We start from the raw sequence: 11,429 nt of genomic DNA on the forward strand, positions 1-11,429 counted from the left end.
GTCACAAATCCCAATGACATTTTTTACTACATCCTGCTGACATCGCTGCTTTGTGCTTTTTTGTTACATTGCTTGATAAATGACCATACCAAAGAATTCCTTCCTTCCTTCCTTCCTTCCTTTTTCCTTCCTTCCTTCCTTCCTTTCTCATCTATCCACTAAATATCTATGTACCAAACAACCACCCGCCCATCCACCCACCCATCATCCATCCATCTCTATCACCCACCAAACATCTAATTATGCAGCAGACCACCATCTATCCATGCATCCATCCCTCTGTGCATTCATATTTATCTACCTACCTATATTATCTATCTATCTATCTATCTATCTATCTATTATCTATCTATCTATCTATCTATCTATCTCTATCATCTGTCTAACTACCTACCTATTTCTTATCTATTTTCACCAACTTTAATTGAAGAATGCATTAATTGAATACATATTGGTTGTGCTTCTGTTGACAGTATCTATAATGCTTACAAACTGCTCTGTCAGATTCTTATCCTGGAAGGCAGACGATGATGGTGGTGAGGATGATGATGACGACGGTGGTTCCATTATCAGTCCTTTCCTCCTCTATTTCCTTCTGGATGTCCTTGGGTGCATCCACCAAGAGATGATTCAGGCCATGAGTGACCCCTCTGCCTGCATAGGGCTTGGCAGCAGAGCCCCCATGAAACAAGGCCAGGCCTGTTGAGCCTCATTGTCCCTCTTGGCCCCCTAAACCTCCCTGGACTACTACCGGCCCTTGGACCTCCCGTGCCCCCTCCCCCGCCCACCGTCCCCCTGGAGCCCACGGACCACACTTGGGCGATGCTGGGAGGCTGCCTGGATGAAAGCGGGGTCCCAGCTCCTCTGCTTCCCAGGCAAAGGCGGCCCTCCCAGCCCACCCCCACGGCCCATCCAGCAGGAGAAGGCGGGGCACGGTTGCCCTGGAAACCCCAGCTTCTCCGGGTGCTGCGCAACGGCCCCCCTTTACCCCAGAGGGAGGGAGGGAGGGCCGGCCCGGTTGCCGTGGAGACGAGCGTCCGCGCGGGCAGAGGGCGGGTCGCCTCGACGGCCGCGCTCAGTTGCCGTAGCAACGCGGTGGGAGGGAAGCAGGCCGCCCGCCTGCTTTGCGGCCTAGGTCACCCTCAGTCGCGGCCGCAAAGGGCTCAGGTGCGGCGGGAGCCTGGCCGACCCCCTCCGCGCATCCTACGGGGCCGAGACCGCGGAAACGCCGCGTCCCCAAAGCCCGGGCGGTCTAGGGAGAGGCCTACCTGCCCGCCTGCCGGTCGGGGAGCCGCTGTCCGCTGGCCGAGCGGTGCTGGAGCGGGCGCGCATGCGCAGCTGGCTCAAAGGCAGGCGCTTCTGGACCGCCGAGTGGGCGCCCGCGGGCGGCCCCAAGCCCGAAGTCTAAAAAGCTTGGCGTTTATCCCTCTTATTCTCAGAATCCAGCCCCTTAAGCGCCTCTTCCTGGCTTCCTGCAGGGTGGGATACGTAACATTACAGAAGAACAAGCAGCAGACCGCCTTGGCTGTTGAGGTCCCAACAGGAAAGAAAAACGGGGCAAGGAGAGGACGGGGGCTGCCTCTCAAGGAGGCTTCGGTGGGTCACCATCCGAGGCCAGCCTAGAGGCCGAATCAAGAGGAAGAGTTTTCCGTTGTGTGTATGGTCATCCTTAGTTCTACAAGGGAGAAAAAAAACCACTGCCTCTTCTCTGCTTGAATATTCAGCAACAAGACCGCCCGTGAGCATCACCCGGCAACATTTGGCTCCTGTCCTTCTTTTTTTTCCTGGATTTCTTCCTCCGAAACACAATTTTCTGAGGACTTTTTTTTATTTATTTTATTTTATTTTATTTCGAATTTATATACCGCACCTTCTCCCGAGGGACTCAGGGCGGCGTACAGCCAGATAAAAACATACGATACAAACATTAAAAACAATTACAAGAATATATATTAATTTGATGTTGGTGCTTGCTTTACTGTGAGGCATGGAGCAGCACAACAACCCCATCCAAGTCCCCTTATCCGTAGAACGGATGAAGATTGCCACCTCCTCACATGCATCACAATTTGGGCTGAGGTCGGAAGGTAATGAGGAGGAAGAAGAACGTTCCCTTGGCCTCGGGAGATGCAAAGGAAACAAAATGGTTGCAATTAGTCCAATTGAGCGAGTGGGCTGCAAAAATTGGTTTCCCACAGTCACATTAGTGGTGGCGACGAAGGAATGTCAAAAGAGGCATCAGGGAATTGTTGCATTGGGTATGAAAGAGAAGAACCCTGGTTGTCAATATTCCTTCACAAGGCTTAATCTGTTGCAGAGGATTTGAAATAAGAAACGTGTGTTTGTAAACATCAGAAAGAGGCATTTGCACTCTCCTTTTCTGGACAGTAACCTCCATCATGGAATTTATGGATGGCTTCCAGCAAGGAGAAGATTAACCAAGAAAAACGTCCTGGAAGACTAGAGAAAATATTCTGAATAGAACTTGTAGGAAGTTAGCACCCACCCCTTTCCTGGAAGAGTGAAATATTTTAGGAAATATGAAAAAGGCAGAATATTATATTTCCCTGGGAGAAGCATATTTTACAGACAAAGCAGCTCCCACCTTCCTGCCCCCCACCCTTTGTCAATGGGCCATTAAGGCCTGGGCCAGTCTATTCTACATAACAAAGATCTGCCTCCTTCAGGCAGAGCCATAGTAGGAATTGCCAAAGATGGGATTAGCCCTCTACACAATAGCAGCAGAAACTCACCACATGTGACCTGGGAAGCACATGTGACCATCAGCCAGCAAGGCCCCCACCCCCTGGGAGTCTGACAACCAATCAGGATACTCTTTTGGGGCCCCAAGAAATGCAGAGCCAGAGAGAGCATAAAAACCCGAGGATTTACTGTATCTGCCCCTTTTCTGTTCAGGAACTCAAGCCATGTGATCCTGTCCACCATTAAACCATCTTTCCAAGCAGTCTCCATGTCTCCAGTGTCTGTTTCCCCACTTGGAGCAGAACCTAGAAGGATGTTTCTTCCAACAAACTCTTATCAGTTTTGTGTGTGTCTGCATGGCTCTTTGCCAGTGGCCAGCCTGGAGAGGAAGTGCACGGCCTCAGCTCTGTGAACGCTCAATGCGTGGGGCATTGAGCAGCTGTCGGTCTGCATGGGGGGAGAGAGGGAGAGGGAAGTGGGGGGGGGGTCTTCCCAACAGGATCCAGGTTGGAGTTGCCTTATTTTGTGTGGATCTCTATGGCTTGGCTTGGCTTGCCAGCATCCACTCCCCCTCCACAGCCCAAGTGGTTGGATTCACATGACAAGTGAAGTTGAACAGGAGAGGATAGGTAGGTAGGTAGGTAGATAGATAGATAGATAGATAGATAGATAGATAGATAGATAGATAGATATGGATGGGACAGAGAAAAAGAGATAGAGGGAGAGAGGGAAAGAGAGAGAGAAACAGAGAGAGGCAGAGAGGGAGAGAGGGAGGGAAAGAGAGAGAAAGAGAGACAAGAGAGAGAGAAAGGGAAAGAGAAAAGAGGGGAGGGTAAAAGAGAGGGGGAATAGAAAGACAGAGGGAGGGAAAGAGAATGATATTACAATTTTTTTTCTTTTTTATTGTTGCTAAACGTAATATTTCAAAAGCAGGAAAAAAATGAAGGGGCATAAAAGTGCATTTATCATGTTTTTCTTAGAACAATTAGCTGAACTCTGGGTAGTAAAACCTCATTATTCAGGTTAAATTGCCGTGTTGGCACTTTGTGATAAATATTTATTTATTTGTTTGTTTGTTTGTTTGTTTATTGAATTTATATTGCCGCCTATTCACCCATGGTGACTCAAGGCAGTTTACAGAATAAAGGACCACATTTAAAACAATAAAAACTAACAAACAGAATCAAATAAATTAATACAGTACAATAAAAAAAATCACCCCCCACCTCCCACCCACCCCCCGCCCCGGCAGTAGGAGATCACACAAGCCATTTAATGGGCTCCATCCCACTCTGGGTTCCCCAGGCCCACTGGCAGAGCCACCAAAATAGGTGGGTTTTGGGTTGCCGTTTGGGCACTCGGTCTCTCAAAGGTTCGCCATTCCTGCCCTCGACCCTTTCAGACCAAGGCTTGTCCCGTCTCTTCTTGAAAGCCTCCAGTGATGGAGCCCCCACACCTTCTGGAGGCCATCTGGGTCCACTGGTCCATTGTCCTCACTGTCAGGAAATTTCCCCTTTGTTGGAGATTGGTTCTCTGTTTCCATTCATGGCTGCTTCTCCTGCCTTCAGGTGCTCTGGGAAATAGGTTGACCCGCCTCTCCTTTGTGGCATCCCCCCCCTCAAATATTGGAAGACTGCTATCCTGTCCCCCCTTCTCTTCCTTTTCTTCCCCACTGCAAGCCCCTTTCCCACATTATGCCAGCCCAACTTCCCAGGGCGCACATGAGGAAATGCCGCCTGGGCGCTGCATCTGCTCCTGCCCCCTCATGCATTTTCATAGACTGACTAACGCAGCTCTCCTACAATTTCTAGGAAATCTCACTGAAATCCTGTATATTTGCTACCCTGTTGAGCTGTGAATCAGACCTTTGTGACCTCTGGCTCTTATAAAATGGCATGTTAAATTTCTCTGGTCCGAGGGAAGCAATCTGAAATCTGTTTTGTTGTTGTTGCTGCTGCTGCTGCTGCTGTTAGAATCCTTTTAGTCGAATAACTTTCTGCACATAAGCCTATGGGAAAGAAATGTACTTTTCTTACATAACACCTCTCTAAATACATTTAATGGGTTTCTTTTCTACAACATACAACATACAACATACAACTACAACGGCACTATCCTTTTAACATAGATTTCATGTCATGTCATAGTCCTTTCCTGGTGCATTTTCTTTAGTATTCAGGAGGCCATTTCCTGATATTTCTTTTAATGTGCCTGTTCCTTTATTCAGGCTGTTTCCTATTTGCAAAAACAATCAACTAGGACCAGCTAAGAACTTGAGAGAGAATGAGTTTGCCATCCACTCGAGTCCTTTGGTGGGGCTCACGTTGGGAGGTTATATTTGGTGTGGGGGCAGCTAATGAAGCTTTTGAAGCCCTAGTCTCAGAGTTTGATTGCAATTTCTGAAAAGGTGCCTCACTTAAAGGTTTATTTGCACTAATCAACATCATGTTGAGCCTCAAAGCTGAAGTCCTCTTTAGCAGGAAAGCCCCCGCCGAGCTATTCTGCCAGTTCTCCTGTTTACTTTTGTTCTTTGTACCGTATCTATTTTTAATGGAAGTCTTTGAAGTCGCTTCCCAAACCTGTTGCACAGGTGCGAGGCCTCCAATTCCTTTTTAACACCTTCCTCCCATGTCACCCTTCTTTGTTCATGCAAACCCTTCGAGGTCTTCAGACCTCTCACCTGCCTAGGCACTGACTCCATTAAAAGAGGACAGATTGAGGGGAAGGCAGGGGGTCATTCATAGTCCCACGCCAGGCATCTCTTTTTCTCATTGTTTTCTTCACCACAATCCTTTAAAACTCTTCATTTGGGCGTGGCTGATGGAACCGAGCAGCCATTTTTTATAGAACCATAAAAATGATTGTTCCGTCGTAGGAGGATTTCCTATATGCTTCCAAAGGATGCCCTATGTTTGCCAATTCACAGATATTCCCTGAGATACAAGCTTCATATTCCTTGGGATTTATGCTCAAGTAGAGCATGTATATGAGCCACTCTGGTGTAGTGGTTAGAGACACTGGTTTTATTGTTCAGTCACTAAATTGTGCCTGAATTGTGCCTATGGTCCATGGAATTAGTGATTCCATGGACCATAGCATGCCAGGTCCCCATGTCCTCCACTGTCTCCTAAATTCATGCCCATTGCATTGATGACACTATCCCACCATCTCATCCTCTGCCGCCCCCTTCTCCTTCTTGCCTTCCAACTTTCCCAACATCAGGATGTTCTCAAAGGAGTCCTCTCTTCCCATTTGGTGGCCAAAGTATTGAAGCTTCAGCTTCAATATCCGTCCTTCCAAAGAACATGGTTGATTTCCTTTAGGATCGACTGATTGGATTTCCTTTCAGTCCAAGGGACTCTCAAAAGTCTTCTCCAACACCACAGTTCAAAAGCAAAAGACACTGTGTCAGGTTCCAAGTAATGCATCCATCATAAATTGAACTCCGAGGCATTCCGTTTTCTCAAAGAACAAATGTATTTAGATACACCAACTTGGCACTAACTGGTGAAAAGCCAGTACTGAAGTTCCCGGGCTTTTCACCACAGTATAAGTTTCAATTTTCTCAAGTTTCCAAAACAAATTGTCACATTGTCCAACCAAGATGGGAGGTGGTTGCTTGGTGACTTCTCTCCTCCTCCTCCGATCAGCCAGCCATTGGAATGTGCTTGACTCATTGGCTAGCTATGATATTTTGGCTGAAGTCCCCTTCAGGTCCAAACTGTGTCAAACCGAATTCATGTCAATACCCAAGGATACAAACAATCCCACACCCCAGTCAAATTCAGGTTTGACACACTGGGCCAGAAACCGAAAAGCATGAGCTCCAATTTTGCTTAAACATGGAAACGAACCAGTTTAGTTTAAGCCAGCCATGTCTTCTCAGTCCCAGGAAGAGGGGAATGGCAAACCACTTCCAAAAATATTGCCCAGGATTAGTCTGGGATTAGTCCAGGCAGTGGCCAGGAGTCAAGAGTGACTTGAAGGTATTCAAAAGTACATCTACTGCCTAAATCAACTGGTTTCAATTCATCCATTGTAACCTTTATAGGAAATTGACAGTTCATTTCATTTGCAAAGGAAGTGATGGCTGCATGTAAAAAAGAAATAACTGAGACATTCCGATGAGTAATGGTTGTGATATAGGAATCAGGTTCCACATGTTTTACGATCAGGGTATTTATGAGCATCAGTCTTGATCTGCACTTTATATATGTAGCTGAAATATGCCCAGACAAGACAGTGCACAAGAAGTCTTAGGCGAATCCCAATATTTGAAGCACTAGACTCAGGAGCCATTCCAGTTCCCCCACTTCCGCTTCATAGCCCTGGAAAGCACCCAGGGAAAAGAAAGAACTTTTGGGAGCAGGGCACGAAGCCCTTCCTCTCCAGTGAAATGTTTGCAGCCAACAGTTCACTCGATATCGTAAAATCACCCGGCATAGCTGGCAGAAATCTGCCACCTGTCCTCTTTTAGTTTACATCTCCAGCTAAAAGGGAGTTTGAATTACAGCTTTACCTCCAGACAGGGCAAACCTTTGAAACGGAGCGGAGACCATTGACTAGGCAAGGAGTGAATTGGCCCTGGTCGTGCTGGCTCGGCAGGGGAAAATAGGCTGGAGGGCGGGGGGGGGGGGCGGGGATGGCTGAACACACCAGGCGCCATGCTCCATCCTTTTATTGGCCCTTGATTTGTGAGCTTTGCTTTCGCCGTTGTAGCTCATATCTTTTAATTACCCATTAAAAGAAGAGCCGCCTCTGGTTGGTCTCTGTTCCGAAGCACTCTTTGCCTTCTAACGTTTCACATATTGAAAGATCCTTGCAGTTTAAGGGATCGGGATCTCTCACTCTTTAAATGCAAGCAATGTCTTCCTGGTAAACAGTGGCAAGTAAGAATGGAAGTAAATTCAAATGGGCAGGCCAGGAAAGATTCGGACAATTTCAACTGGCTGGATGGCTGGATAGATAAAAAGATAGATAGATAGATAGATAGATAGATAGATAGATAGATAGATAGATAGATAGATAGATAGATAGATAGATCTAGAATATGTTACAAATAACAGTGACTGATTCTTCCCTTACTTCTGAATCTTCAGTGACTAAATGACTGACCATCCTTTGGAACTGTGATTCAGGTTACTGGCTTTGTGAGCACCTGTTCTTGGCCCAGAAGGTCCCCAGGTGAAATCCTGAAATTATATTGAAATATGAAGTTGCTCTGGGTAAATTAGTATCTAGTTGTTACGGTAATCATTATTAAAAAGAGGCATTTACATTTCATATGGATACTCATTTAAACTGATTAAAAAGTTTAAATTAATTTGGCTTTGAAGTGTAATATGACAGAAATCTCTGTGACTCAAAACCTCGCACTCTATTCTGAGAACATCTATTGGGTCCTCAAGATTTATTTTATGGAGCTTCTAAGTTGTGCATTGGTAGCAAGTAGCCAGGAATTTTGCTGAAGCTGAGCAAGTCTACTGTTGTAAGGGAAGATATTTGAAAACTCTTATTACTTCTCTCAAGAAAGGCATCACAAGAAAGAATAAAACTGCTGATTCTAACAATCGATGTTTTCTCTGCAACGTAGGACCCATGGCTCAAATGTAGTGTGAAAAACAGAGCTGGTAGTTCTATCTGCTTCACTGTTGGTTTGATCGGCGTCCTGCTATGAATATGGGGGGGGGGGGGAAATAATGCCTTTATTTTGAAGGCACCTGTCAGGACTTGAGATGTGTATTTTTCTCCAATTTCTCAGTAGACAGAGCTGGCTGTTTAGAATCTCTCAAGAAATCAGTTCTTTACGATACTGTTTTTCAATTTGATAAACTTATGAATATCAAGTGTGCCTCGTGTGGCCAAGACAAAATGGCAAATCATGGGTTGATGGCTCATGTAACCCAGTGGGTGGTAAATAATTTCAGAATCAGGTTTTCTTTTCCCTGGCACCAAAGAAAACCATTTACTTCAGGAAGAAGACCTGTTTACTTTCAGCTATTTCCATTGTGGAATGCTTTTCTGGGGGAATCTCTGTTCTGAATGTTTTCTTCCTTGGGGAACCAATAGTATCACTGGTCACATGATAATATAAAAATAAGCCTGTTTTGCTTGCCTGCTCATAACTTTGTTCATTTCTGCAGGTCAACAGGCCTTGACGCTCTGTCCTCAATGATGGTGTTGCATTTTTCACTATGTGTGTGTGTGTGTGTGTGTGTGTGTTTACTTACTTTACTTTCCTGAGATATGGAAATGTCATGCTTACGTCAACTCTAAAGGCAGTGCTATTGGTTCAGCATTATTTATAAATCTACAAGCAAAAGCAAAATCCATACAAAGGCAAGAGTCATAGAAAAAAAAAAAGGGGGAAATGATACACTTGAGTGGAAGTCAGCTCCTGTAATGGAAATGACCCTGGGAGACAGAGCAATGAGAAGCAACCAAAGGAACAGTCAGATAAAAGGCACAGTAGGAATTTGGGTGGGGCAAGGGCCTCAGAAGAGACCCTCCCTAGTTTGGGGACTGTAAAGAGGAGAGGGAGAGAGTAGGGCTTTGAGACTTGTCAGATAGATGTCAGCCTTGCCATGTAGACCAGACAGGAAATAGCAATAGCACTTAGATTTATATACCGCTTCACAGTGCTTTCCAGCTCCAAGCTGTTTACAGAGTCAGCCTCTTGCCCCCAACAATCTGGGTCCTCATTTTACTCACCTCGGAAGGATGGAAGGCTAAGTCAACCTTGAGCCTGGTGAGATTCGAACTGCTGGCAGCCGGCAGTCAGCAGAATTAACTGCACTACTGCATTCTAACCACTGCACCACCATGGCTCAGTACAAGAGATGAGCTTTTTTCTATTTTATTGCAAGATTTTGTTAACAGAATCTTGTGAGTCTGAAAGTACTTTTCTCCCTCCACCCTCATATCTGCTTTACAGCCAAGAAATTAGGGAGGGTCCCTTTGGAGATCCTTGCTCCACCATTGCTCTGGCTGCCTCTCCTTGTCCTGTGTCCCAAGGTCATCCCCACATACCATTACATCTCCTGATAACAGCTGTGTCTGCGCAGGTTGCCTGGCTGGCAGTTATGGAAAGGGCTCATCCCTGCCTCCTTCTGGACTTTTCTTTGACATCTCAGTGTTGCCGGTCATCCTTGGAAATTCTTGACATCCTTCCATTCAAATACTGAGACAGCCATGAGTAGCTTCCGAAATCAACCACAGTTCCTGTTTCAAATGTCTTTAAAGTTTTTTTTAAAAAAAAACATCTTGACCACCTAGTCAGTTGAGTTTTGCATTCTTTTATAGATCCTGTCATAAAATCTGATCATGCTCCTGAAAATTATGGTTTTTAGCAAGTTGGTTTAAGGTAGTGTATGTCATTATGACATGATCCACCATTTTAATTACAAACAAATAATCAGTGGAACTACCTGCCTCCAGAAGTTGTGAATGAGCCAACACTGGAAGCTTTTAAGAAGAGACTGGGCAGCCATTTGTCTGAAATGGTCTAGGGTTTCCTGCCTAAGCAGGGAGTTTGACTAGAAAACCTCCAAGGTTCCTCCCAACTCTGTTATCCTATCCAATTCTTGATCAACCTCCCCCCCCCCAAAGACTTTGAGATTTACTTTTTCAAATAAACACAGGGTCAACAAATGTGAAGTGTTTGCAATATATGTAAAACTTTTACACAGGCTAAAATTACAGCACATGCTTGACAGAAGCAGCAAAAGGAAGAAAACCTTACTGTAGTCATTTGGAAAGGCAAGAAAAAGAAAAAAGCATTGAATATGTATGTGATAAATTATGCTGTGGAACTAAACAATGCCTTTCAGGTCTGCTACACTGGCACTTGATCAACCCCATGAATATTCATTTAACTGTATTAAATAAACAATTGGGAATAGCAGAAATCTGGAAAATGTTAGCTTCTCCGCAATTTTTGGACTTCTATAATTGTTTTAGAGTTCTAAAGTGATGATAACAGGTAAGCAATTGGAAAGTTTTCTGTACAGAATAAATTTGGCAAAATTTTCTCATGCTTATTCAAGGATATTAACTCTACATTTAATGCTACAGGAGGCACTTAATACCATTCGTTTTATGAGGCTCAGAGAGGCCCCAGTGCAGATAGTTTCCCTAGAGAATGGTCCTAGCAATACAAAGAGAGCTTAGGTCCTATGGTGTTAGAGAGATCCAATCAATCCTTTGAAAATCAGTTTCTATTTTGCGGTCCTTGGTGCTCTTTGAGCTTGGGTTTGTTTTTGCTTTTTGTAGCCGTTTCATTACCCAACTAGGCAACCTCATCAGTGCTAGAAGAAAGTGGATATAAGTTTTATGATATGGAGGTCCATATAAGGATTATTCTGAAATTGAGAAAGAGTCCTGACACAGCTGTCACAGGTGAAACCCAAATCCAATTTTACTGCATGTGTATTCAGGTCCTTCTCTGCAATCTAGAGATTACCCTGGAAGCCAACATATGGCTGGTTGCATCCCACTTTCACCCATGTAAAAATAGCTCATAAAAACTTGGCGCATTGAAGCGGATGGACATGAAGCACCTACTTCAAAATATATTCCATGTTTAAGAGTGGCCTTAGAGGCCTGTGGTGAATTGATTAAAGATGGACTATATTTTAAAGGATGCTGCTTTTGTCTCTCCGATACTCAAATTTGCCTGGCTCTTGCAAAAGAAATCATTGCATCACTTGAATTTGTGAAGCATGATA

This window comes from Pituophis catenifer, unplaced genomic scaffold (genome assembly GCF_029215685.1).
Source record: "Pituophis catenifer annectens isolate HBS135680 unplaced genomic scaffold, rPitCat1.0.hap2 SCAF_6, whole genome shotgun sequence".
NCBI lineage: Eukaryota > Metazoa > Chordata > Lepidosauria > Squamata > Colubridae > Pituophis > Pituophis catenifer.